At 43.0% G+C, this 26,039-nt stretch overlaps 1 protein-coding gene across 1 annotated transcript in view; it reads left to right on the top strand.

Annotated features, from left to right (window-relative positions):
- The first annotated feature begins 1,103 nt into the window (after positions 1-1,103).
- CHRM2 (cholinergic receptor muscarinic 2) overlaps positions 1,104-26,039 on the top strand; it is a 107,356-nt gene continuing 82,420 nt past the window's right edge. The window contains exon 1 of the mRNA XM_055807875.1: positions 1,104-1,587. The gene's annotated coding sequence lies outside the window, so the exon portion shown is untranslated. The remainder of the gene's footprint in view (positions 1,588-26,039) is intronic.

Here is a 26,039-nt window from a genome sequence, read left to right as displayed (position 1 = left end):
ATTTTTCAGACAACAGGCAAGATGGGTTTCCCTGTCCCACTTCCCACGCTGACAGTCCCTATCCCAAGGGAAAAAGCATCACTGTAGACCACAAATCAATTTCGGTCCAGGAGAAAGGCAAACAAAGACAAAGCAAACCTAAAGATGTTTATATGTAGATTATTTTCATCGAACTGGCAAGTTCCCTTAAGCAAAGTAAATACTTCTCAGCCTAGTGACTATTAATTAAAGGGGAATGCTTTACACTCAAGGAGAATTAACTCTTGTTTGCCAAATGTAATCTGTTTCCCATAATTCATTTGTCATTGTGCTGGGGAAGCACCTTTCCATGAATATTTCCACACAATAATCAGTTTTAAAAACTAAACTGGATTTAATGTAACAACATTTTTCCACAGTGTGTGAAGACCCTGATGACTACAATAATCTAAAGGTAAGATCTCCTTCTCTCTTTCTTCTCCAGTACCTAGCTTTAGACTTACAGCTATCATGGAACTGCAAAAAAAAGTAACCAGAAATAAAAAGGAGAGCGTGGTGGGGAGAGATGGGGAAGAGGTTATGGGGGTGTGGGTGTGGGGGGTGTGGGGGGGAATCGGTTCTGATGTGCAAATTGTAGATAAAGACTTCCGATGAGGAAGAGGGGAGTGTCTGATGAGGAAGAGGGGAGAATGTGTTGAGAGATAACAAGAACCAGTGATTTCTGTTCAGCAAAGGCATCAAATCAGAGCGCGAGGCAGATCCCATTGGAGGAGAGCCTTCAACAGCCACTAATCCTGTCATATGGAAAGAAAATTGTAAATGTTCTCTGCAGAAACCGCCTGCCCATTGCAGCTAATCGAACCCACTTCACACTCACACACCCCCACCCACCACTACACCTCCCCCCCCGCCCCCGCAGGCGGGCAGCAAGCGGACCCGCAGCCGCAGCACCTCAGCAAGGACATTCACTCGAGATGCTCACCTAGGCGCCCGGTTTCCCCTCCCTCACCCCCACCCCCCCACACACACCACCCCCCCGAAGGTGGCAGCTTGCCCTCATTTCCTCAGAAGCGCTGAGGGAAGTATGAATTATTACCAGCTCACTCATGAGTCCCAGCTTCTGCTATTTTTAATTTCTCCAGCTTTACCTAAAGCGTTAAGCTCGGTTTGATAGCACTATTGCTGCACATTTTTTTATTTATTTTTTTTAAAAGCCTAACTTGGCTGAACTGAAGCAGAGACTCCCCAGGGCCAGAGCCACGGAGGGTGCGCGTGTAGATGTGTGTGCCTGTGTGTGTGGGAGGGAGAGAGCGAGCGAGAGACAAAAACTCCACCAGCCTGGACAATGCCAGTTCTTGTTTAAAGCTTCCAAACTGCTATCCTTGCCCCCCCGTTATCACGGTGCCAAGTAATCTGTCTTTCCCCTACCCCAGCCCCCCTCCCTCCCCTCGGAAGATATGGAAGGGAAAGATAAAGCGGCTGCCGCCGGGCGCTGACTGCGCGCAGCCCGCATGCCTCTGCGCCGGAGCCGGGGCCGCTCCGCAGCCGCCGCTTGCAACGAGCCGCTTCCAGCGGGATGGGATGCAACTTCTGGTAATTGGATCACAGGTAGGAAAGCTTTGGGTTTTACTGACGTTTTTGCTCTTTCTCTCTCTCTCTCTCTTTTTAAATTTCCTTTTTCGTTCCGTTTTCTTGTCTTCTTCTCCCCCCCTCCCATTTTTTTTTTCTTTCTCGTCCTCTACCCTCCGCCCCTTCTTCACTGCACCTTGAATTTCATCCGCTCCTGTCATAGGAAAGCTCCCGCCAAGAAAATAATGTCCAAGAAACTAGCTTACGTTTTGCTTCCTGGTAGAAGGAGCAGAACACAACACAGGGAAACTTTTGCTGAAAGGGTCCATAGCGGTGCGGGTCACCGGGGTAAGGCAGTGAGAGGAGAGAAGGCAAAGCGATTGCCCCCAGCACAGAGCCTTTCCCTGTTGAGTTACAGTTGCGATGCTAATCCCATAACCGAGCCTAGCATGGCATAGAGGGAGAGACGCAGCAGCCTGGTTTGGAGGAATCCTCACAATTTCCAAGCGCTGTCCACAGGGGTTTTATATAAATGCTGCATTCCGACACAGGGACATCTCCCGGACTACCCTTCCCAAATCCCTCTGTGACATGTTTGTTTGACGACTCCTGCAAAATGTCACCAGGAGCCGGGAGCGGAGCCTGCCCGCGGAGCGCGCTGACGGGCAGACACGGGGCGGGGGGTACCCCTGCCCTGCCGGGGACCATGCGGGGATGAGCGGTATAAGGGGAGGAGGCTTCCGCTGTGTCAGTGCGGTCCCTCGCCCCTCAGCATCCCTCCTGGGGACCGAGCGCCTGCCCGGGGTCAGCCCCCGTCTCCGCTGCCTCAGGTCTCCTGTCCTGCCTCGGGCAGGGGGAGCGCGGCCGGGGGGTGCCGCCGGGGGCGGGGAGGGTGCAGGGGTTTCCCCGGCTCGTTTCCGACCCCGCTTCCCCGGCTCGGTGCCCCTGCGGTCCGGACCCCGGTGCGGCCAGGGAGCCGGGGGTGGCGGCGCAGGATGCTCCGGGGCCTGGGCCGGCTCACCCCGCTGCCCCGGCCCGACCGAGCCCCCGGCAGGGCTGAGCCGGTCCCGGCCGTGCCTCCGGGCTCCTTTCCCTTTCGCCCGCGCCGCCGCGACGGGGTGCTTGTGGTCAGGAGGAGCGATCCCTTGCGGGGGAGCTCAGATCAAGCTGTGGCAGCAAAACCGCCTCCCAGAAGCGGCTGTGGGGCACAGAGGTGCCGCTGTCGCCCAGAGCCCAGCCACCTCGGAGGCTCTGGAGGGGCAAAGTGCTTTCCGGGACGCTGCTTCTCCGGTGCAAGTCGAGCAGGGCCGTCCCTCCGGGTAGGGCCGCGCTCCGCTCCGCGCCTGCCCCCCGCCCGCTGGCGGCTTCCCCGCGGCCGCCGGCGCCAGGGCGGTGGGGAGCGGGCGGTTGCGGGCGGCCGGGCCGGCCGGGGCTCCCGGGGGCAGCTTTGCTGCCATGGGGCTGCCAGGGGGAGGCTGCCGGGCCCTGTGACTCATTCCCACCGGCCTAGGGGCGAGTTCATCCCTTCGCTGGGGAACAGACGAGGGGCGCTTCCTCCCTGCTCCATAAGACTGTTTTTCCCTACCGTTTTCATGTGCTGAAGTTCCTTTAGGGCAAGGAGTGGTAGCTTTTATTTTCCAACTGGAAGACTCTGAGGAAGGGGTAATTCTTGTGAATGTAGCCAGAATAACAGCTCTCCACATTTTTATGGGGAGTGTGTCTGCACACATTGGCTCGTCCCTATCCTTTAAGGAAGATCTTCCCTTTGCAGGAGGGAAAAAGGCAAGGGGGAGGGTGGGAGAGTACAAGGGCCAACCTCTGCTTGACAGCCTGCCCTTGCAGCTTCAGGGGAAGGGAAAAAAAAGAAAAAAAGACCAACAATGAGGAAGGTTAATACAAGGATCAGAAGTATTGCACGCTGTCTGCTTTTATGGTATTGCATCGCCTGCAATCACAACCCCTGTCTAAATACACACCAGCCTTGATCGTATGGTTTATGACACCAGCGGCTCTCGATGACTCATCTATAAACCGCATTAAGCTACAAAGAGTACATTCCCTCTCTCCTTTAGGCTCTTTTTGATTATAACTTTGGTTGAACTTCCCCTCTTCAGGGTTCCTGGACCGCAAAAGCAGCCTTGTTTGCCTTTGCAGCAGCCGAGTGAGAAGCGCAGTGGGCTCATTGACTTGGCGAGCATGTACCCCACTGAGCTGCCCTCTCTGCCCCTGCCCGCAGTGCTCTGTGGTTTCTGCATTGCAGTCCACTTGGGAAAAGGGCTCAGTACATGTGGAGGGGGTGCCTAGAATGTCCCCGAGTTGCTTTAGATAGTGGTCAAAATAGTAAAAAAAGAGGTCATGCTCTTCTCCCATCCACAACCAAGATTATGAGTAATATCCTCTACCCAAAAGGTTGTAACTCTACATCTGGGTAGAGCTTGGGGAGATTTGGACCATGTGTGATTGGGAATGTCCTGAGGATGTGGAAGGGGCAGCAGGCATGCTGTGCTGTGCCATCGCCCAGGAGGGACACTAAGACACAGAAAGGGGGAAACTGGGGCCATCAGTGAAAAACATCATCTGTGAACAAAAGCTTTTTTTTTCTCTCTCTGTGTTCAGTCCCATGCCCCCATTGTCATTTTGGCTGTCACCTCTGTGCTGACTCCCTGTGTGTGTTTCATGGCTTTCAGTTGCTCTAACTGCTTGGATCTTTCAGACCACTGGGTGTCTAAATCAGTAGTCTTTTGAGGACATCTGCTATGAAATCTCCCACTGTTGTTGATACAATCCCAGGCAGTTACTCTGCCCCATCACTCCTGTAACCCACTCACCCATTCACCCAGACTTTCTCTTCTGCACTAATACCATGACCTACATGCAAAAGACTTATTTTCTGGTCTTGTTTCCATAGCAATACAGCATGGGGAACGCAGACAAGCAGATCCCTTTTCTGTGAAATCAAGACTTGTTTTAAACTTGAGTTCAATTTTAAGGAAAGTAGGGATCCACAGAGAGTTGAATTCCCAGCCCAAAGTCCAGATCTCCACACCCTCTAGCGCCAGAGGCAGGGGATGGAGAGCATCCTCAGGCACAGGGAATGTGAGGGCTCACAGAATTTTACAGGGGAGGGAGAGAAACAAGTGATGTTCCCTCAGTGTATGTTCCCAGCCAGCTATTTCCTCTTCTAAATCCCAAGCTGAAAAAAACAAAAAAAAAAAAAAAAAAAGAAGCAGATGGGGTTCAGCTGGTCCTGGTTTGGTCACCCAGAGTTTAATGTTGCAGTGGGTTAAACTATGAAGGAATAAATATGAAGAGATTGAGAAACAGAGGTGGGAAGCCCAGTCTATATCTAGCCATTTATTCACAAATTTTGGATCATTCTGGCTTTGAGCTTCACAGCTTGCAGCAACTTGCAGCTAATTCTGAGAGATTTGAAGGCACGGAAGAGGATTACTCACTTGTGAAAATGTTGCCCTGACCTTTTATGGGTTCTTTGGGTGGGTGGATGGGTAGACAACAGTAATCAGGCTAAGGAAAGCTGAAAGGACTTAGATCCATCCCATATGAATGGCAGGGATAACTTTTTCACAAATGCTTGTAGCTTTAAATCTTAAAAAGCTTAAATTGTATGGTAGCATTTCAAGCCCTGTTAAATCTGAGCCTGGGTTCCCATCTCTAGGAACCAGTCTGCACAAAGGACCAAGCACTGGGAACTGCTGTAATGAAATGAAACAATTAGCACACTTGCCACATGCCACCCTACCCATCTTTTCCAGTTCCTGTATTTTGGCAAAGATAGCTTTAAGTTTTGCCAGGGTCGCCATAGCTTTTCCTGGGTCAGAGCTGTCCAAAAGATGCAGTTACCTACTTGCTTGTCCTTGATCCACCAGCTGAACACCAACTGCCTGTGCCTAGCAGACTGCATTCCCTAGCCCTCTCTACCAAGTTGAGCTAGGATCTCTTGTGGACTTCCTACATCTCCCTGATACAAGTGGGCAGAATTAAAAGATGAGGCTGCCCCTGGAGTTGTATTAAAATGCTGCATTCCTTTCCCTTTGGTCCCGAGTTGTTTCTACGTAAAAATGTTTTAGGCTGCGGACATGCCTGTCATTTTGGACCATCTGTCCTACCTTTAAAGCTGTATCATTACCTATATCTAGCATCATTTGTTCCCTGTAGAGGGAGATACATAATAGGAGGTGTTCCAAAGACATATGTCTCTCATATAACAAGATTTTAAGTCCTAAAAGGATGGGACAGTGTGGTGAGTTTCATCTCATTTCTATCAAGAACTTCCTAAAGAATGTTTGCCAGTGAGTCTAAGACATGCAATGAGATTTTAGTGGTCCGTGTGCTTCATGTATTCCTTTTTAAGAGTATGATAAGGATAAAATGAAACAGACCATCATTTAGGGCCAGCTGCTTTGCTGAGGGCGTTCTGCATGTTTTCTTTTTGACGAGATGATCCTCTGATTCCTGTCTTTCCAGTATCTCTTTTGACTCTGATCTTAATTACATTCTTTCAAATCAGGGGTGACTCCACTGACTTTAATTACTTCTGGTTTATTGCAGTGTAACTGAGCTCAGAATTTGACTTTCACAGAAACATAGTAAGTGTTGTAATTAGAATATGCCAGTGTTTTGTCAACTGCTCATGTAAGAGCTCTGTTTCGTCAGCCTCTGCCGAAAGGGAAATGCAATGTGATAATGTATGGGGCACCTCTGACAGCGACGACAATGAAAGATGTCTAGAAGCAGCCACAATACAAATAAGTGAGAAATTCTGTAAACCAGCATCTGACAGGGTTTTCCTTAAGCTCTCGCAAAAGCTCTGAGCAAACTGTGGGCAGGTGTAGGGTTTTTTTAGTTTTTTGTTCTTTTTTGGGGAAAGAAGTGGAATGAGACAAAAAATATCTTCATAGATCTTTCTTCTGAATCATTGTGAAAATTAGTGTTGGAAACCAAGGAGATAACATAAACCTAGTAATTTAAAAGAATTCTCTTGCTTAGTAATTGCTCCAGGTCAATTTTTTTTACATAGCCTGAATATATAAACCTGTCTTGATTTTGGTGAAGATAGGATGATCAACAAACTGAGGATCAGACCCTTCATTTTTATAATCCATTCCAACATGTGAGAAATAAAAATTAGCAAAAATCTGTCCATGAAAAAAAAATAAGTCTCTGGTATAGGCTATAGCATTTTCATGGATTCCTGGTAAATTTTCTCTCATCTTTGCAATGAATTACTGATGTCTATTTCATACTCATCTATCTCATATTTAGTCAATTAGAAAGCAGAGTGTTCATATATTGAAAATGATTCACGACTTTGCTCATGAATAATGGCAACAGGTTCATTCCACTATGATTTCTGAGGTCATTTAGTGCAAGCCAGTGACCGATGATTTATTAATGAAAATATTCATACATCTCAGAAGTTTCATGAACGTTAGCATGAATAATTAATGGAAATTGTGTTATTTGTTATCATTACTCATTATTTTTTTATTCAAAAAGGCATCAGTCATCCAGTTAAAGAACGTTAGAATGTAATGATTGCAACATTGGATCAGGCAGGTGTTTTGTCTTGTCCAGTTTAGTGTCTTTATCAATGTCCCTTGCCACATGATTCAGAGGCAGGTGCAGGGAAAGCTGCACAAGGTATATGCTCTGCTCTGAAATAAAATGTTTTAATGCTCACCAGCTTGTATTTGCTCACTGCCCGGAGACCATTTCCAAATGAAAACAGATACCTGCTTTCCTCACCAAATGGAAACCTCTAGCCATTCTAGACAAACTGCAGATATGCTCACTGGCCGGATAAACAGCTAATCTGGATTTGCCTCCCCGTGAGTTCACTACCTTAGTGATTGCATGTAGCAGCAAGTTCAGTAGGTTAATTACATATTTTCTCGGGAAAACCACACTTCAAGCAACCCTTGATTTATTTAAATTAGTTGTCTTGCAATGTTATTGCTACCTCTCTGTTATATGACATGAAAAGGGCAACAGAAGCACCCAGTTCATTGTACAGGTGCCATTCACTTACTCAACCATGAACCCTCTTGTTCTTTTCTTCTCTCAGTTAGACAGTCCCAGGGTTCCCAGTCACTTTGCGTGTCTTAAAAGCTACTAATTCTTCTACCTCCTTTTTTGGTGATGGACTGACCAATCTGGACACTATTTTCCAGGTGAGGACTATCGGCTTATACAATAAAACTGTTTTCATTTTAACACCTTTTACTCCTTCTGTACACTAATGGACATTTTGTTTTGTTTGTTGGGTCTGAGGTTTTTTTGAACCGCTGCTGTAGTTGAGCAGAATTTGCAACTGGGTTGTCCACAGTGATGCCAATATCCTTCCTTGAGTAGTCACAGCTGGCTTAGAATCCACAAAGGTTTCTAAGTATTTCACTCCATCGATGATTGTTCTGCATTGGCCAACACTTATTTCCATTTGTGATCTGAATGCTAGGTTCACGCAACTTAATTAGCACACTCTGAAATACTTCAATCCTTATTCCTGTTTTCTAACAGCAATAATTTCATTAAAGAAGTTATACATGGTATAGAATCTTGGACAGCTCACCTGTTAAACTTTTACAATTAAAAATGGTCATTCATGTGTAGTTCCTGCATTCTCTCCCTTGAACAGTTTCCAACTTGTAATAATAAGGTACTTATTCTATGATGACTTAAATTCTTCAAAGAAAATTAGTCAAAGAATTTTAGAAGATATACAAATACTTATATACACACACTTATCAAGTTTTTTTTTCTTGCTGTATTAGCTTTATGCTTCAAAGAATATATAGAAGAGACAGCATTTCTTTGAAAGAAGCTATGATTTTTAATTTTTTTTTGTCTGTCCTGTATGTAATTCTAGTTTTCGCTAGTTTCAATTTACCTGGAAGTGAAATCAGATTTGTCAGTACATAATACCTAAAATCAGTCCAGCGCCTGTCCTAAAGATAGGTGTGCTAGCTGCTGTCCTCCAGTCCTTCTGTAGCATATCTGACTTCAGCAACAGCTTGCATATTTTTGCTATCAGCGTAGCCACTTAATTTTAAATGCTTTCCAAACCCTTGCATATATAACTACGATGTCCTTGTGACATGCTGCTGTTTAGTTTATCAGTTTGTTCCAGTGTTTACCTTTTCAATGTTTCATATTCTGAAAGCTCATGTCCTTTCTTGTGTTGAAAAAAGTAGGTCTAGTGTGCACATTGGCACAGCATCATTTGTGGGGAAGATTTACCCGAATGAATCATTTGGAACCTCTGCAAAGTCCTCTTGCTCATTAATTATTCCTGTTACCCCCTGGATGTGTAGCAGATCACATTGGTTCCCTCCTAAACTGGATGAATTCAAGGCCTTTCAGAAATGCCCTGCAGTTCCCCCTTCTGCCCCCCCACTAAAGCTCTCATGCGAACTCATCCTTGGCCCTCTTGATTTACAGCTGACATTCTGTTTGTCCTTTATTATAATTTCCCTCCCTCAGCCAGGGGTTTCACCAAAGCTGAAGTGTCATTTCCTGAAAGCTGCTTGCTTGACTCAAACAACCTCTTGGACCTTAACATTTCACATTACCTTTTTTTTTTTTTTCCCCTATCTTGCCTTTCAGTTTGCTTTCTGCATGACTTCACTGAATCAGAAACTGTCTAATAATATACCTGTTGTTTTGAATCTATGGATTTTATTTTCTTTTTCTTTCATTCTTTGCTTTTCTTTCTCCCCCTCCCTATTTTATTTCTATGTACCTCCATTATTTTTTAAGCAGTTCACTAATTATTATCAGTTTTATCCTCACACCCGTAATGTAGTAATAAGTTCATTACTATTCAGTGGCTGACTGTATCATTTCTTCAGCTACTTCAGACTAAGTTAAAAACACGTGTTGTTATGTTCTCCAGCTATTTTAAAAATCACCTAGAAATTGGGATTTTTGTTTTTTAATCCATTTGTACCAGCTGACCTACCAATATACAGGTGGGTGAAGTCACCCATGATTATCATTTTTATTAGACTTAGGTACCTCTTTGATCTCTCTCCATATAGCCCACTGAATATCAGACATTTCCTAGACTAAATGTGCTAATGCTTTGTGTAAGCATCAGGATTTAATTAAAGAAGGATATTTTTATGCTTTGCACACTGGACCAAGACCAAGGAGATCGCGGATAAGATTCTGATCATGCCACCTCCTGCCTGATCTTTGACACATTCCTATGGTCTGACACAAAGCCTGCTGGGGTCAGGGGCAAACTCTTGTTACCTTTGGGTAGGCTTTGTCTCAGCATCCTGAAGCGGGAAACTCTTCCTGGTCTCATGACAGGGTTGTGAGGGTTCACTCACCACGTGTTGTCAGGTATTGAGGTTCAGATGTGGTGCTGCACATAAAAACAGGAACAGACAGACTCCATGCACAGGGGCTTTCTTTGCACTGGGGTGTTGGAGAATTGAGCCTTTAGGAGCTGATTATCAGGAAAGTTTCTGTTCAGAACAGATAATAAGCTAAAATGTTCAACATCCCTCAAACAAAAAGGTAACGAAGCTCCTCATTGCTCCAGACCTTGGTGAGGAGTAAAAGAAAAAAATGGCTAATAAGGTCAGTTTTACATGGAATAAAGTAGATCTTATAACCTGGTTTTATTTGAAAAAATGAAAGGAGAGAAGTAAACTGAAGGTAATGTTTAATGACTGGATCTAGGTCTGGGGCTTTACTCAGTTCTTTGTGTTTTCAGCTTAGCCAATGTTAAGTGGGGGTAAAATTGCCAAAGTAGAGTTTACAATGCAATGACTTTGCTCAGATCATATACTGCATCAGAGTTGTGTGTAAAAGTTATAAGGACTTGCTGGTTCTCCTGCTCCCCCCTGCCCCAACACTGATTTCTCATGTAAAACAGAGCTAGTGGACTCTGAGAGCAGGGCACACGAGTGCAGCAATGTCCATATGTAGACAGAGAGGGTACATTTTTCTCCTCCACCATTATCTAGGGTCCTTGAGGACTTGCATTATCGTTACTGTGGTAGATTAAATGTAGTGCTTCACACTTCAGTTGATATCAAGGCCAGATGATGTATTAAAAATTGTTCCCTCCGATACTCACTTTCCCATGTGTCCAGCAGCGTTCTGCCATGGTGGGAAATTCAGTTTATTCCATTTTATATCTAATATTGCATGACAGTAAATTAATACGTGTGTGGAAAATGAAAATAGGTGAGGGCTGGTGGTGGGAACCTTGGTGAGGGTTGGTATGGAACAAGTACATGGACGGTTTGCTCCTCACTGAACTTTAGAACTGCTGCTCAACATGGATGTTGGGGTAAGACTGGCTTTCAGGGGAAGGGGACTAGCCAGGGAGATATCTTCTTTGCTGTTGCGTTTCTGTGCTTAGGCTAAGCTGCAAACTGATCTCCTGAGCTGTTACTGGGATCTTTCACCCACACTAATTTCACTTTTCTAGCAGTGTATTCTCAGCTGACGAAAGCTGTCAGAATATGAGTGACATGAAAGGAGAGGCCATCACCAAACAAAGTGCTATATTTAACCTGGCAATGTCATGCCTTCTCAGGTCTGACCTTGAGCCCTAGCAGTGAGGATATAAACAGGCCATCTTGTTTGTAAAGCTTCTTCCTTTAGCCAAACACCGAAGGCTCTTAAATATATCTATATATATATATAAAAAAAAAAAAAAAAAAAAAAGCAGGGAAGAAAGAAGTTAATACAAGTTACTCTTCTGCTTTTGACATTTGTGATAGCCGGCACACTTAACTGCCACTAGAAGGAAAGAATACATGAAGGGCTCACTGTTAAGTTCTCATTATAAGTGTCTGTTTGATGTCTGCAAGTCATTTTCACAATCTTACCCACTGGGAGTAAATGTAAGGATCTTTACTGAAAGGTTTTGGCATCAGAAGCAGTTACCTGCAAGGAATATCCTACTGTTATTAATCATTTTGTGATGTGATTCAATAAAGGGAAAAAACCCCAAAAGTATACAATTGGAAAGAAGCAAGGAAGGAAAAAGAAAGAAGATGAAGGAAACTGTTTGGTCTGTTTCATCTGAAGAAAAATTGTAACTATCTCTCTTCCTTCCTTTAGCAGAGAGTGAGACTGTAAATGTCCTACTTTGAAGCACAAGGGAATGCAAAATATCTGGTTTTTAAAAAAACAGATAGCTCAAGTATTGCCATTCTTTCGAATGACAAATTTGGCAATTAATATTCCACATTATTGTCTTTAATACCTCTTAGAAATCAAAGTGGGGTGTGGAAATGACACATAACTAAAAAGATGAGGAGCAATTTTCTTGTTACTTCTTTCAGAAAATAGTGACACGAGCTGAATTCCTAGTTTCACCATACATTGCTGATGTGGCCTTGGACAAACTCAGCAGCCTCCTGTACCTCAGCTTCTAACATGGACATTGTATACAATAGCGTTTGCATTCTTACATCTTTCTTTGCCCTTTCTCTTTAGATTTTAAAGTGTCTGGCAGCACTTCTGTGACAGTCTGCACAGAGGAACCTTACTTAAATTTGAGTATCCATAGAAAGAAATGTTTGATACAGTATCTTTCAAAATCTCAGTTGTTTTTTATTCCATATAAAAATTGGCTTATAATATGGACCTGATCTTTCTCCCCTTTAGGGAGTAAGAGCCTTTCCATTCCCCCCTGGGTGTTGCTGGCACAGGCAGCTATACACGGGATACCTCTCATCAGCCTCTGTCTGGAGCAGGTCTGAGATAGATCTTCTTAAACCCTGAGACCATATCTGCCCATGCATGTGCTGCAGCCATACAGAGGAACTTGGAAAGGTACAGAGGAAGGTGACAAAGACGGTGAGAATTACTTGCCTTCCAGAGAAGAAGTGTTCAATAGACTAGGACTTCTCATCCATCAAATGATGTGACTCATAAGAAATGCCTGTAGGTCTAAGCAACCTTGAAGAAAGGGAAAAGGTAACAGGGGGCTGTTTCATTTTTTTCACATCAGACCCAGAGCTCTCAGGTGGACATTAACAGGCATAAATTTAGAAAATCACTGCATGCTTGAGCTGTATGATGTTTTGCTGATTCTAAAGGCATAAATGCATAAAAACCATTCAAGACAGAATACTGCAAGAAAAACACTACCAAAATCTTTGTAATGCAAATACAGTCACAGGGAGCTCCCCACACCACCAGCTGCTTCAATCTAAGAAATGTATGTTGGGGAGGTATCACTGTATACCTGTTCCCTTTGCTTGCTTTTTGCTACTGGTCACTTTTGAGAGAGGACAGCGGGTGAGCTGGCTTAGGGAGAGTTGCTCTTGCACTCAGAGCATCACTTGGAGCCATCGGGGTAGTCATCTTCTTTGGAAGATGCTCAACTTGTTTTGCTTTTGCTGCTCACCAGAAATGTGCTGTCTTTCTGCCTGGGTGCTTTTCAAAACAACCATAAGACATTTTGGAAAGCTGTTTAATTAGCCCCTGACTCCTCAGAAAGACCTCCTACAAATAAATCCAAAGATTCTTTGTTTTATTGGTTCATTATAACAGTTGGAGATTTTTGATATACACGTGGTTTCCAGGCAGATCTCAATGCCAGCCGCAGAGTCTGCTTTCCTGACCCACTGTCTGAAACTCTGATATAACAGCCTGAGATAACCTCCTTGCAGACACACTTCTCTTTCAGCTTAATGCCTTTGTGTTCCCTTTATAGGCGTTCCTTTTACAGGGGAACAGTGAGTTGAGAAAGGGAAAATGTGGTCGTAGTTATGCCTTTAGTCTCTCTTCTCATTTAGTCTTCTACTTCCAGCAAGCAAACTGGAACAAACAGGCTATACGTGCCAAAAATGAGGAAGGATGTTGCAGGCTTTAGAAGACCTTTGCATCCCTGTAAAAGTGACAGGAGAGAGCCTCCCTTGGCAGTTGCATGTGTACAATTTCTTACCTCGTTACAGCAGACCTGCCCCTCCCAAATGCCAAAGAGAGATGATTCCTCCTTCTTGCTTTTCACTTGAAAGCTGCAAAATCACAGCCTCCTCAAAGCTCTGTATCATTTTGTGTGCTGTACCAGGATTTAGACAATAGGTTTTTAACTAGTGAGTCCTAAGGAAAAAAACAATTTTACAGAATAGAAAACTAAATCTGAACTTATGATGAAGGAGATACTTCCTGAAGATGATCTCTGCTTCACTGATGTCTTTTATTTCTGTAGGTGGTGGGACATAGGTTCATTGGAAAGCTCTCTAGGTTAAAGTCCTCCTGTTATGACCATGGTCCTGTGGGAACCGCACCATTCTTTCACCTACGCAGGATTGCTCTGTACTGCAACTACATGTCAATTTAAAGGCATGAACTTAAATGTGAGTTGAAAAGCTTTGAAATGAGCAGAAGTCAAGCTTTCTGTTTATTAAGAAACCCACACAACAGCAGTGTTAAATTACATTTCCAAGCTCTTAATAGCTGAGGCCCCCACATTTTCTACTAAATAACTGTAAAAAAAAATCTGGGTGCTTTGCTTGCTTAAAAATCAAGCTGTTAGTGTATGTTCTTGACTATGGCTTTAGAAATCCAAGTTTAGGTACAATATTTTTAACTCTAAGCCAAAATCTTTAACTAGCAAAGCAAAATAAATCTCAAGGAAAATGCGGGTTTGGTTCCATTCCATCTGGAACCTAATTTCTTTCCTTGCTACCCACAAGGCTGTAAAAAACTGCAGCTCTGCTTGGGCTACACTTCAAAGCTATTTTATATACATAAGGATGACTGCAAAATACAGGAAGGAAAGGAAAGACAGGCTGATACCACAAAAATTGGCAATGTATTTTTTTCTGGAAGCAGTGTTTGTGGGTTTTAGAAACCACTGGGCAACTTTACAGGTAGGTGATGTAATATTAAGACAGGCCCCAGTGAACTGGAGTTTTTCTCTTGACAAATATTTCAATGGCATTCTCCAAGTTATTGTGAAAAGAGGACAAGGGAAAGAAGTTAGGTTTGGGGATGCTCACCCTTACTTTGTCAGGGCTGGCTAGGCTGTTTAACAGTTTAGCACTGCCTTTCATTTGTGAGTTATCAGTTCCCATGATCTGTCACCAGGTCTATTTTTTTTTTTTTTCACTTTTCCCAACCCATTTCATTCATTTGGTGATTTCCTCAACATATTTGGTGATACATACATAAACCAACACATGATATATGTTAGTGTAATAGAAATTCCCCCCCCATTATGGCTGGTTTGCACAGATGATGTTGAGACAGATTCACATGCATGAAGATTTATTAGTGGAGTCCCAAGTTGATGGCCTAGATTGTTTCTAACTGTGAAAAAATGGGGAAAACATAAGCCAGGGAGAAATAAAATAAAGGAGAGACAGAAGGGAAAAGGAAAGCTATCCTTGTGGCACTCAGCTGGGAAAAGAAGCAGCCAGGGATTCCAGACCTGTCCTGGGCATCCTCTGCTGTGCAGCAGCTGGTTCCCTCATAGTACTCTGCCCACAGTAACTGTACAGTTTCCACCAGGACATGTTCAAACCCTGAGCTGGTTGTCACTGCTTATCATTTGCGGTGACTGGAGCATGTGTTGATCTATGTTGTGGTTTAACCTGGCAGGCAGCTAAACACCTGCTTGGCTCACCACCCCACCTCCACCCCAGTGGAATGGGCAAGACAACTGGGAAAACTAAAAGTAAAAACTGTAGGCTGAGATAAAGACAGTGTAATAGGACAGAAAAGGAAGGGATGATGATGATAATAATAAATAATTAGAATACACAAAACAAGTGATGCACAATGCAATTACTCACCACTTGCTGACCAATGCCCAGCCACTTCCCAAGCAGCGGCCCCCAGCCAGCTTTCCCTCTAGTTTATATGGTGAACACGATGTCATATGGTATGGAATATCCCTTTGGCCAATTTGGATCAGCTGTCCTGGTTGTGTCTTGCTGTGGTGTAACCCCAGCCAGCAACCAAGCACCACGCAGCTGCTCACTCACTGCCCCCTTACCCAGAGGGATGGGGAGGACAATCGGAAAAGAATGTAAAACTTGAGGGTTGAGATAAGAACAGTTTAATAGGTCAAGCAAAAGCTGCACACACACCCAAAGCAAAACAAGGAATTAATTCACTACTTTCCATTGGCAGGCAGGTGTTGAGCCATCACCAGCAAAGCAGGGATTCATCAAGTGTAACGGTTACTCAGGAAGAGTCCCCCCCCTTCCTTCTTCTTCCCCCAGCTTATATACTCAGCATAACGTCATATGGCATGAATACCTCTTTGGCTAGTTTGGGTCAGCCGTCCTGGCTGTGTCCCCTCCCAATTTCCCGTGCCCCTCCAGCCCTCTCGCTGGCAGGGCCCAAGGAACTGAGAAGTCCTTGACTTAGTATAAACATTACCCAGCAACAACTAAAACCATTAGTGCCTTATCAACATTATTCTCACACCAAACCCAAAACACAGCACTGCACCAGCTACTAAGAAGAAAATTAATTCTATCCCAGCAGAAACCAGGATGTCTCCTCCTAGCTTCTGGTGCCCCCCAGCCTACTTGCTGGTGGGGTGGTGTGAGATGCTGAACAGTCCTTGACTTAGTCTAAACACTGCTTAGCAACAACTAAAACGTCAGTGTGTTATCAACATTATTCTTATCCTAAATCCAAAGCATAGCATTGTACCAGCTACTAGGAAGAAAATTAACTCTGTCCCACTGAAATCAGGACATCTGGGGCAGGACCTGCATGCCCAGTGCTTGTGTGCACGTTGAACATTATTGTGTTTGTTTTCATAAATCACCAAAAGCCATAACCACAATGTAACAAAAGTGGGGAAAAAAGTCTGATTCTCTCATTGGTGGCAATCACTGCCCATGACAACCCACCTCAGAACTATTGGGGTGTGCAGGTGCAAGGCTGTAAGAATAGCAGCATGAGAATTTACAGAATGGGAACAGTGAGTGGAAAACACTGCCCCAGGGGCTCTGAATACATTGCCCCAGCAGGAGCTCCCAGTATGGGAGCGTGCAGAGCTGTGAGGGAAAGGCAGACTGCAAAGTTGCAGAGAGAAGGCCCTTAGCCACACAAACCAGCAACAGCAGTATTTCCCTAGTATGGGAAGATGTGACAAGGCGACAGAGTGGCACCCTAGAACTGAAATGTGCTGCTGTTCAGGGAGAGGCACTGGATCTGGCTACTTCGGGCAAAAGGTGCAGTTTCTGAAGACACTTCTGCTGGAGGCTGTCTGAATCATCTTTTCCTTGGGTGGTCACAGGCTGGCTGGCCCTTTCCTCTCTCAAAGGAGATCTTCCTGCTAGAGACTTGAATATAAGTACCAAGCCCTTCTTTTTCCACAATTTAACAGTTGAAGCATCAAGTTTCCCCATGGCAGGTCAGCAGACAAGACCAACAGAGGATATGTTGATTCTGTATTAAGGATGATAGCATAACAAATGCCTACAGTATAACAGCAAAGGAGAAATGCATCATTTGCATTTTCTGATACATTTTAAATGCTATGTTCAGTTGAGTCAGCTGGAAGGAGCAGAGACACCTGATTGCATGTCTTAGCAGGTGAAAAGCTCTCAATTCAACTGTTATTCCAGCTTGAGTAGAAGCAACAAAGAAAAAAGTCTTCAGCTCTTTCCTTCAAGGCCTGAGGAGGCTGTGGTTGAGCTTGTTTCCTAACCCTCTGGCAGCGTTTGTTAATGCAACACAACAATGAGAACAAGGAGAAAAACACGGGAGAGCTCTCCTGGTTTGTTTGAGGGGTTTATTTTTGTTTGGTTTGTGTTTTTTTTTAAATTATTTATTACACAATAAAAGCTCCATATCAAGATTTCATTTGTTGCACCTCATTGCTTCACAAACCAAGGAAGAAAACTAAACGCACAACAGCCAGGAAGGAAGGAATTTTTTGCAGCTGAGCACGTAGACAGAAAAGAGCTAATAACTAAGTAAATAGAAATCATTCACTTATTTTGAAAGTCTGTTAAGACCTCTGTGGTCAGGATTACACCAGTTTATTTATTTTTGTTGCACTGGCAAACACCCCATCTCTTCGCCCTACTGTGCTCTGCCACAAAGCCAGTTTCTGCACTGCAGCATTAAGAAGGTAATTATTACCCTTTACTGTGTAATGATTAGTTACTGCACAGACCACTGTGGATGACTTCTGCAGTCGTCATGCCAACTCTCTCCTCCATCCTGATTTAACCCACTCTGCTGCAACAATCAGCCACAAGTGTGCACGGGGGACATTCTGGCTGTGCACATCCCGTTCTGATTTCACTGCATCCTGGACACTAGAAGAGCACATGGTCTCACCTGGTGTGTATGGGCACAGGGATTTTAAAGACTGTTACCTCCTGCTTAGCCCGAGCTTCCCTGCCATGATCTGAGAGGATTAATATGTACCCTGAGTGCCACACCTCTTGCTGCTCTACACTGAACCCCTCTGGGTGCTTAAAGTGCAGCCTCAGAAGGAGCCTAATCCAGTCCTTGTCAGCTGGCAGCACGTTTCCTCTGATACCGGGGCTTGGCAAGCTGGGGCTTGATGGGTGTTTAGGAGAGCTGCATGAAAGGAGGGGGAGAGGTGGTAAACAAAGCTGTATCTTACAGAGAACCCAGATGCACTTATTTACTCTGATAGAAGCCAAGGTGTTTTTCCAGCTACCTCTCAGAGCTGCTGCTGCTAGGATCTTAAAGTGGCTGTTGGTCCTTCTTTTGGGGGGACAACTGCTAAACTAGAAAGTGAGAACATCACTGTCTTGGCTTTAAAGCAATGCAACGTGCCAGTGGGGAGAAGGGCTGCATGTTGTCTGCTCTCCCACTGCTCCTTAAACTCTGATGTGAATTGCACAGTGAGGAAAGTGAGAGCTAGTCTTTGCTTAGATAAGCATTCTCAGAGCAAATTTACAAAATAATGACATAGCTGTTTGCATTCCTGCAGGAAATTATGTACATGAAATTCCAGCTTTGGGTTCAGTCCTCCAGTCCTGTGTGCTGAAGAGTACAGGACCAGACCCTTTGTAGCTAGCTCAGTTCATGAATAGCTAGGATTCGATGCAATACCGATATTTAATGCATTTTTTTCTTCTGATGCTTGCTGAAATTAATACCTACGGTCCCTCAAGGGGAAAAGGAAAAAAAATCTGCAAAAAACTTCCACATTCTCCACAACAAAGCACATCATGTCATGCAGTTGCTCTTACTCTTATTTATACATAGATGATGGTGCTATCTGCCACACAGTAAAGGATGAATGTCTTAATTGGAGAAATAATCTGAAAATCAAAATAATTCTTTTTTTGATGTTTCTTCAAATCATAGATTTTTCCAACATTGCTCCACATTGTTGTTTGTTTTTTTGTTTTTTGGGTTTTCTTTAATAATCTATCAGTTCTGTAATTAAACATCTAACTGATGGGAGCAATACTTTTCTGAAAAGAAGTGAAAGACATTATTTCATGGAAAGGAGCACTCTGGTAACCAGAGCTGATGGGTGATGAGCAAAGGATGGGGAGAGGAGAGAGGAAAGTTTCTCTCTTCAGTATACATCCAATGCACTAAAACCCAAGGACTCTCCCATTCAGTTTCTGTCCTTCTTACTACCCTCTCCTCCATACACTTCTCCCTTCTGTCATGCACTTCTCATCACTCTTCAAAAAGAGACAGCCCAGAGAGTTGTCAAATGACATAACGTGCTGTTTAAGTCTTTGAGTCAATGGGTTACATGACCATCGAAGATGCCCCAGTCACACACAGAGTTACTGTTCTGCTTGGTACTGCACATTCACTGTGGGAGAGCATTGCTGCATGAACAGTTTGCAATCTGTCTCTTTCAGGGGGGTTATCTGCTCTAAGAAGGAGAGGGCAGGACACAAAATGTTGTCAAGATGTAGGTAAAGAATAGATGCAGGACAAAACCTCACAATTGCCTTATATTTCGGCCTGCCACTTTCCCCACTCAGCCTTGCTCATGTGGTCGGTGTAGGCTTGTGCCATCCTCTGGGGTAATGATGAAGAAATTTGTTTGCAAGCAAGTAATCTGATCAGGCTGGTGTGCTGGAGCACAGTGCCAACACAAATGGTTATTATGGGACATAATTAGTGGGCTTCTATACAGGAAAATGGCTGTAAATGATTGATTGCCATTAACCTGAAAGACATGAGAAAATTATTGGCTTTCCAAAAGCCCCAAAGACAGTTGTGTGAAGACGGGCTTTTCTGAGAACAGACATTCACTCTGTCCTGAGTGACTGGTCACTGGTCTCATCAGACAGCTGATGCTCTGCTTTCAGATCACTGAAAATAAAATGACCTATGCTGAACTATCTGTTAATTGTCATTAATTTGTCCACTGGATATTTTCCCCCTATATTTTGAATTGTCCATCTGCAAGTGTGCTGGCTAAGCTTGGCAGTCTGATTAATAGTTTCAATGATCATGTCAAGGCCAAGAGGTTCTTCTAAGTTTTTCATGTTCAAACATTGAGAATTTGGTATTTTTGCATGTGATTGTTCATTTAACTCAAGTGACATGGCTTCCACCTCTAATTTAATGACCTGATATTTAATAAGCAGAAGCTGAAGGTGCTCTAGATGGTGGAACAGACAGATAAGCTGGTCAATAACTGTTCCTTTTTGCTCTAAGAAGGGCTCAAGAGCAGCACAGATGAGAGGACAGATACCAAACCAGAAGAATTTTGAAGAAGAGACAAAAAAAGAGGGGCAGGCTGTTCAGCAGGGGCTGTGTTTATTGCCCCTTTTCCCACATCAGATAATTATTGCAAATCTCTGGTGGCTGACTCCACACCTCAGCTTGTTTTCAATGATGGTTTGCAGCAGGATCTTGTGGTTCAATACCTCTGAACATAATGCTGATATGTTACAGTTTAAGGCAAGAAGGGGCGTTATTTTGTATCATCCACTCATCTTTTTGAAGGGAAAGGTAAGGGCCTTTAAAGAGGCATTAAAGTCAAGCACAGGTCCATGCTGTGAGTATCTTTGGGGCAATGGTGGGCAGCACTGGAAACTGCCTTTGAGGACATTTTTATGGCTTGCATCAGGACTGCCACCACATGGGATAGAAACTGTGCTGCATCAACTCTACCCTGGCAGTAACACAGGGTTCAGTCCACTCCAAAAGTACAAACCTGGTTACCTGTGTGTGTCCCAAAGGAAAGTGTACCATCCCAAGACAGGCCTGGCTTCTCTGGGAAGCTGATTTCTGTCTCATGGTTTCCTTCACTTCAGCATCTGGCTGCTTCATCATCCCCTTTCTTGAATGCTTTGGACCTGCAAAGCAAGCAAAGTGATTCCAGTCTTATAACTTTTCTGCTAGTTTAGCATTGCCATTTTTTATATCATCTGCTGTCTCCTGCTCATTGTAGGATGCTACTGCTCTTTTATGAACTTAGAGTAGTATATCATTGCTGAAGACACATCCCAGAAATGTTTGTCATATTGAGTGCTACATACTGTAAGTCACAGTCCCTGGGTCTGGGGATACCAAAATACCAAAGGAATGGAATGGTATTCAGTCTGAGCAAACACTACAAAATCTTGCACAATCTTTCTCACATCTTAGCATCTCTTCTCCCCCACATATGACCTGTTCACACATGCTGAAAGTACAGGGCAGCACATTTGAAAATGTTGCAAGGGATATTTTATTCACTGGCTTTCATGCTGTTAGATGGCGCACTACAGACAGTTTCTGAACTAAACAGTGTAAGGTGTTTTTGAGAAGCATTGGTCAGTCGTGGAAATAAGCATCACCTCCAGGTATACTAGTTGTTATGCCTTCTATGATTAAAATTACAGATGGTATCTTTTCTTGTGTGCCTGTTTTGCATTGATTACCAAGTCAGAGTTCAAAAAGGTATCCTTCCATTTAAGAAAGTACTGCTGAGGGATGAGCAAAGTGCATGGTTTTCCCTTGAAGCATGAAATAAATATAAATAACTATATGTCAGCATGTATAATTACTGTACTTTTGGGTAGGGGCATCAGTGATCTCTGCCTACATGGAAAGTCATGTTACAAAAATGTCTCAGATTCATGAAAGAATGACCAAAAGGAACATGGGATATGCACAGGGCATCAGGGACCTGTAAATAGACAGTTTCTCAGCTAGCATGGTTAAAAAATTTTATTTGAGATGTCACTTCTAAAAAGTCTGTTCTTGATTTGATGCACTTTGTTAGTAAAGCAGAGCTTATAAAAATTTGTTTCCCCGCATCAGAGTAAACAAAGGCAGAAGGAAAACTAAATGGCTTCTGTCTAGTCTCATCTTCATGCCAAGGGGACCAGAACCCATATGTCCCAACTCTGAATTCAGCACCATGCTCTTAGTATTGGACCATCATTTTACATGGAGCTTTTTTTGGGGGGAGGTGGGGGGTTAGATAGGGGAGGTATGTATTTCTTCACATCAGCCAGGACTGAAGAAAAAATATTATGTATAATTATTACATAGCAAGACAGGCTGAGACGTCACCCATCAGAATAATTTAATCTCTGATATTATTCTGTTCCTACTCACCCTCCTGTCAGCGCTGCCTCTCCCGTCACCTAGAATCCTTAACTCCTCCCTCCTCTGACAGGAGGTACAATAGCCAGAGCAGTATAAATCAAAGCCTAGAATCAGGAAAATTAGAATAGATTGGAAGTGCCAGTTCCTCAAGAAGGAAGAGAAAGAAACAAGACTGCAGGAGATCAGAAGAGTGATTGCAGCTTCATTACGAGGGCCATTGTGCCGTCGGAACAGGTTATTGCCTGTCACAAGTTGTTTTTATTTTCCAGCTCCTGACTGATGCAGAGCTTGATCTGAAATAAATGCCATCTATCCACTTACTTTATAAATCTCCTTGCTGTACTCCCATTTAAGGTCCACAGGTCTTCACATTTTTCAAGTGAGATATAATTTTATAGTTGTGGTATCTTTATTGTAAAGCAGCAGGAGAGAGGCTAGGGGCTACATAGGAGATCCTACTGATCCATGCTGAGGTGGGACTGACAGGGCATGAACTCAACCGTGTTAAAAGGCAGGATAACCATGGTGGGACTTCCATGCTGTTGAGTGGTCAAAATACTCTAGTACTGAATTTTCAAAGATCTCTTTCATGAATTTACTTAGCAGTTAAAAAAAACCACCAAAACCCATAAACTTCTTCCCAGCAATTCCATAATATCAAGGTTTTGATAACAGAAGAGTTTCAACAGCATGTTTTTAAGAGTTTCACATTTCAAAAGAGCAGTAAAAAAACCCCACACCTGGAGCAGAAAGTGGTAAAGATGGTCACTGTGTGAATGCTGGCCGTGAATGCTGGCCATGAATGCTGGCTCTTTCTTTGATAAGAACTTTCACTGAGAGCAGATCTTCATACCAATTTTCTTCTGGGGGGGGAGGAAAATCTCTTTAGGATAAAGATTTTTATTTTAAAACCTATGTGTAAAACAATAACTGATCTTTATATTAGCAACAGCTAACAGTTGTTAGACCTGCTACTTAACACAGACCACACAATATACCTGGGGATGTTATTTAGCAGTTGCACTTGGTGATAACTGTAGCAACATTTGCAGTATAGCTCACAAATTCGTGGGAAGGTTTATTCTCCCTGTACTCTGTAAACAGCAAAGTGCTTTGCGTTATACTTTGTGAGTAGCTGCAGTCTTTAAAGCAGCCTCAGTGTCCTTAACCTGAGGTAGAGTGGGTGTTTTTCTCCCATTGACAGTTTTGAAACTGTCACTCTCACAAGTGGGTCCCTCGGATGTAGGTGGGAGATTTGCATGAGTTTAAGGGAGGACTGCAGGACTGGCCTCCCTAACTGGGAATAAGGAGCTGTCTTTGCATGAGCAGCAGCTGTCTCCCAACAGCGAGGGAGTGATCCAGCTCTGATTTGCCGCCTGTGTGTTATAACTCTGTGGAGGAAGGCTGCTAATGACACGGCACAGGAGTTACTGTTTTTAGAAAATGCAGAATGTAAGTGTACGTGTACAAGCATGAGAAAATCGGCTAGTATTCAGTATCAACCCTCTGTAAAAGCTGGTAATGAACAAACTGGTTAGGTTAGTTATGCATTGGTGCCGCTGCACTTTGCTGCAGCTGAAGTTTTGTCCCCTGATCCCATTAATCATGTTTTTAGCACATAGCTAGTCTTGGAAGAGAAAATGTTCACTCCATGTTTTACAATAGGTTTTTGGAGACCAAAATGATCTTATATTGGTACTTTAATGAAGTATCATTACACTGTTGCTTTAATTAACAGGAGGCAACAACAGGAGTAAAAAAAAAAAATCATCAAGTTTCTTTCATGTACCTGTTTATCTCCTGATTTGCGTTTTCACTACAGTGGAATTTAAGGGTAAGATTTCAGCTGTGTTTGCTTCTGTTGAATGGTCAGATTTAGGCCTAAGGGTTACCATTTTAGTTCGCTTTTTTGACCCTTTCTCTTTATAATCCCTAATTAATAATTAAAACTGTGAGCTGACACCAGAGTTGCAAGGAGCTTCAATTTCAGACTCAGTCTTTTTTTAAATGTTCTGCTTCTTTCATTTTCAGTCATTATAGTGTTTCTTAATGTATTAAACTTCTTTACTTGTATATGTGTTATAGAACTACCTCTGTCTCTAACGAAAGAAAGTATTTGAGCAGAGGAGCTTTATTTCTTTTAAGATACAGTAATTTCCTATGTATAAGCACTAGAAAACACCTGATAGGAGAGGAAGATAAAAAATAAACAGCTCAAACTGCCAGTAACTGCCAATAACTGCCATTTATCTGTATTTTAAAAAAAGAAGGTAAAAATACAGAAAATCAAGAAAATTATTAATAAATATACTTCTTAAAGACTTCTCAGTTAAATACTTGATTTTCTATTAGCTAAAAATTCTAGTAGAAAATATCTGTTTGAATTAAAAGATCAACAACAACAATAAAAATAACCCCCTAATTGCTTCATCAGAAATTCAAAACAATACATTTTCTCAAGTTTTGCCCAGCTCATTGAAACTGTTTGCTTTTAATTGCTTTCATTTTAAAACAAAATTTAAAAACCTTGCTGATCTTTTTTGCTTGATATTGTTGTAAGAGATGACAGTACCAGCTCAGCAGTGTGCAAGGTATATGTGGAGAAATCAAATACAATGACAGATCAAATTAGTGGAGGCAAAGAAGTAGAGAAAAAGGACATAGAAGCATTAGAAGATAATGGTAATTTTATAAAAATATATTTGTTACTACTGTAATATAGCCCATGAAATGATAAGACTGTGGCCCAAAGGCTTGGCCTTTTTTTTGAGTAAAATAGAGTACGTGTTTTATTTGACTGAATCCATTTATGTTTGAAATGCCTTGTAGTCTCCTATACAATAGGTAATTTTATCTGTTTTTTTTGTGAACAGGCTACTGTGAGAATTTCTTAGAACAGACTGCATTGATTTGCTACATATACACTTTCTGAACCTGAAAACACTTTTTCATGTTTATCTTTAACAGAAATACTTTTTTGTGCCTTCTGTGGGACTGTTCATGTGTTTGGGCAAAGTGGATATTTACAAGTTTGAAAGTAACCCTTTCTTCTATCTTTTCCTGTTAAAAGTGCTGCAAGGTGATCACCTTTCTATCAGTATGACTGTAAAACATAAGTACTTGCACAGGATGAAGTATGGTCGCAGTTGTTTGTGAGTGCCTAACTGTATCAGAGCTTTGACTACAAGGCAATTGCATTGCAGGTTAATTTTCTTCAAATTGTCACCTGTCACTCAGTTTCTTTCACTACATGGAGACTTGGAGTGGGGTGAAGTAGTGTTTTGGGGTTGTTATTTTCTTCCAATAAGTTTTCTGTTTATAGACACCTGCTTATATCCTACTAAATTTTAACAACACCCTCAACTGACAGTCGCAAGGGGATTCCTGTGGGTGATGTATTTTGGACAGAGACTAGTGAATATAGGAGAAAACTGAGCAGTCTGACAAGCCACTGCTTGCACCGAAGCTTGTAGGAGCATGTGGGCAGGCAGGTGTTTGGCAGATGGTGGGACATGCCCACCTCGGTGCAGGCATGAAGATACAAGGAGCACTCGAGGTGTGCAGTGCTGGCAAGTGGAATTTTGACAAATGGTTGGGGAGCAATGGGACAAAATGAAACTGATTGCTGGCTTACACTGATACCAGCAGGAGCACATGTCATTGCAAGAGATGAACAGGACAGACTACAGAGCTGGAGGGAATAATGCTGAGACAGCACTTTTTTGGCCAGGCTAAATCCAAAGCCACCCCTATGGGGTGGGTGGGATAAAATCCTATTAATGACATTGCTGGTTTATGGTTTCTACTATTTCATCAGCTCTGGAATAGAAGGTAAGAGCAAGATGGAAAGGAGAAAGCCTGAAACAATAATCTCTGCTTCTTCAGGAAATAACTCAGTCTTGAAATCTGTTTTCTGTTTGCAGCTGAAAGAAAATCATTATAGGAACCAGAGGAGGTCACACAAACAGATA

This window comes from Falco peregrinus, chromosome 6 (assembly GCF_023634155.1).
Source record: "Falco peregrinus isolate bFalPer1 chromosome 6, bFalPer1.pri, whole genome shotgun sequence".
NCBI classification, from domain to species: domain Eukaryota; kingdom Metazoa; phylum Chordata; class Aves; order Falconiformes; family Falconidae; genus Falco; species Falco peregrinus.
Note: the sequence above shows the minus strand (reverse complement) of the source record. Positions and strands in the feature narration are given on the sequence as shown.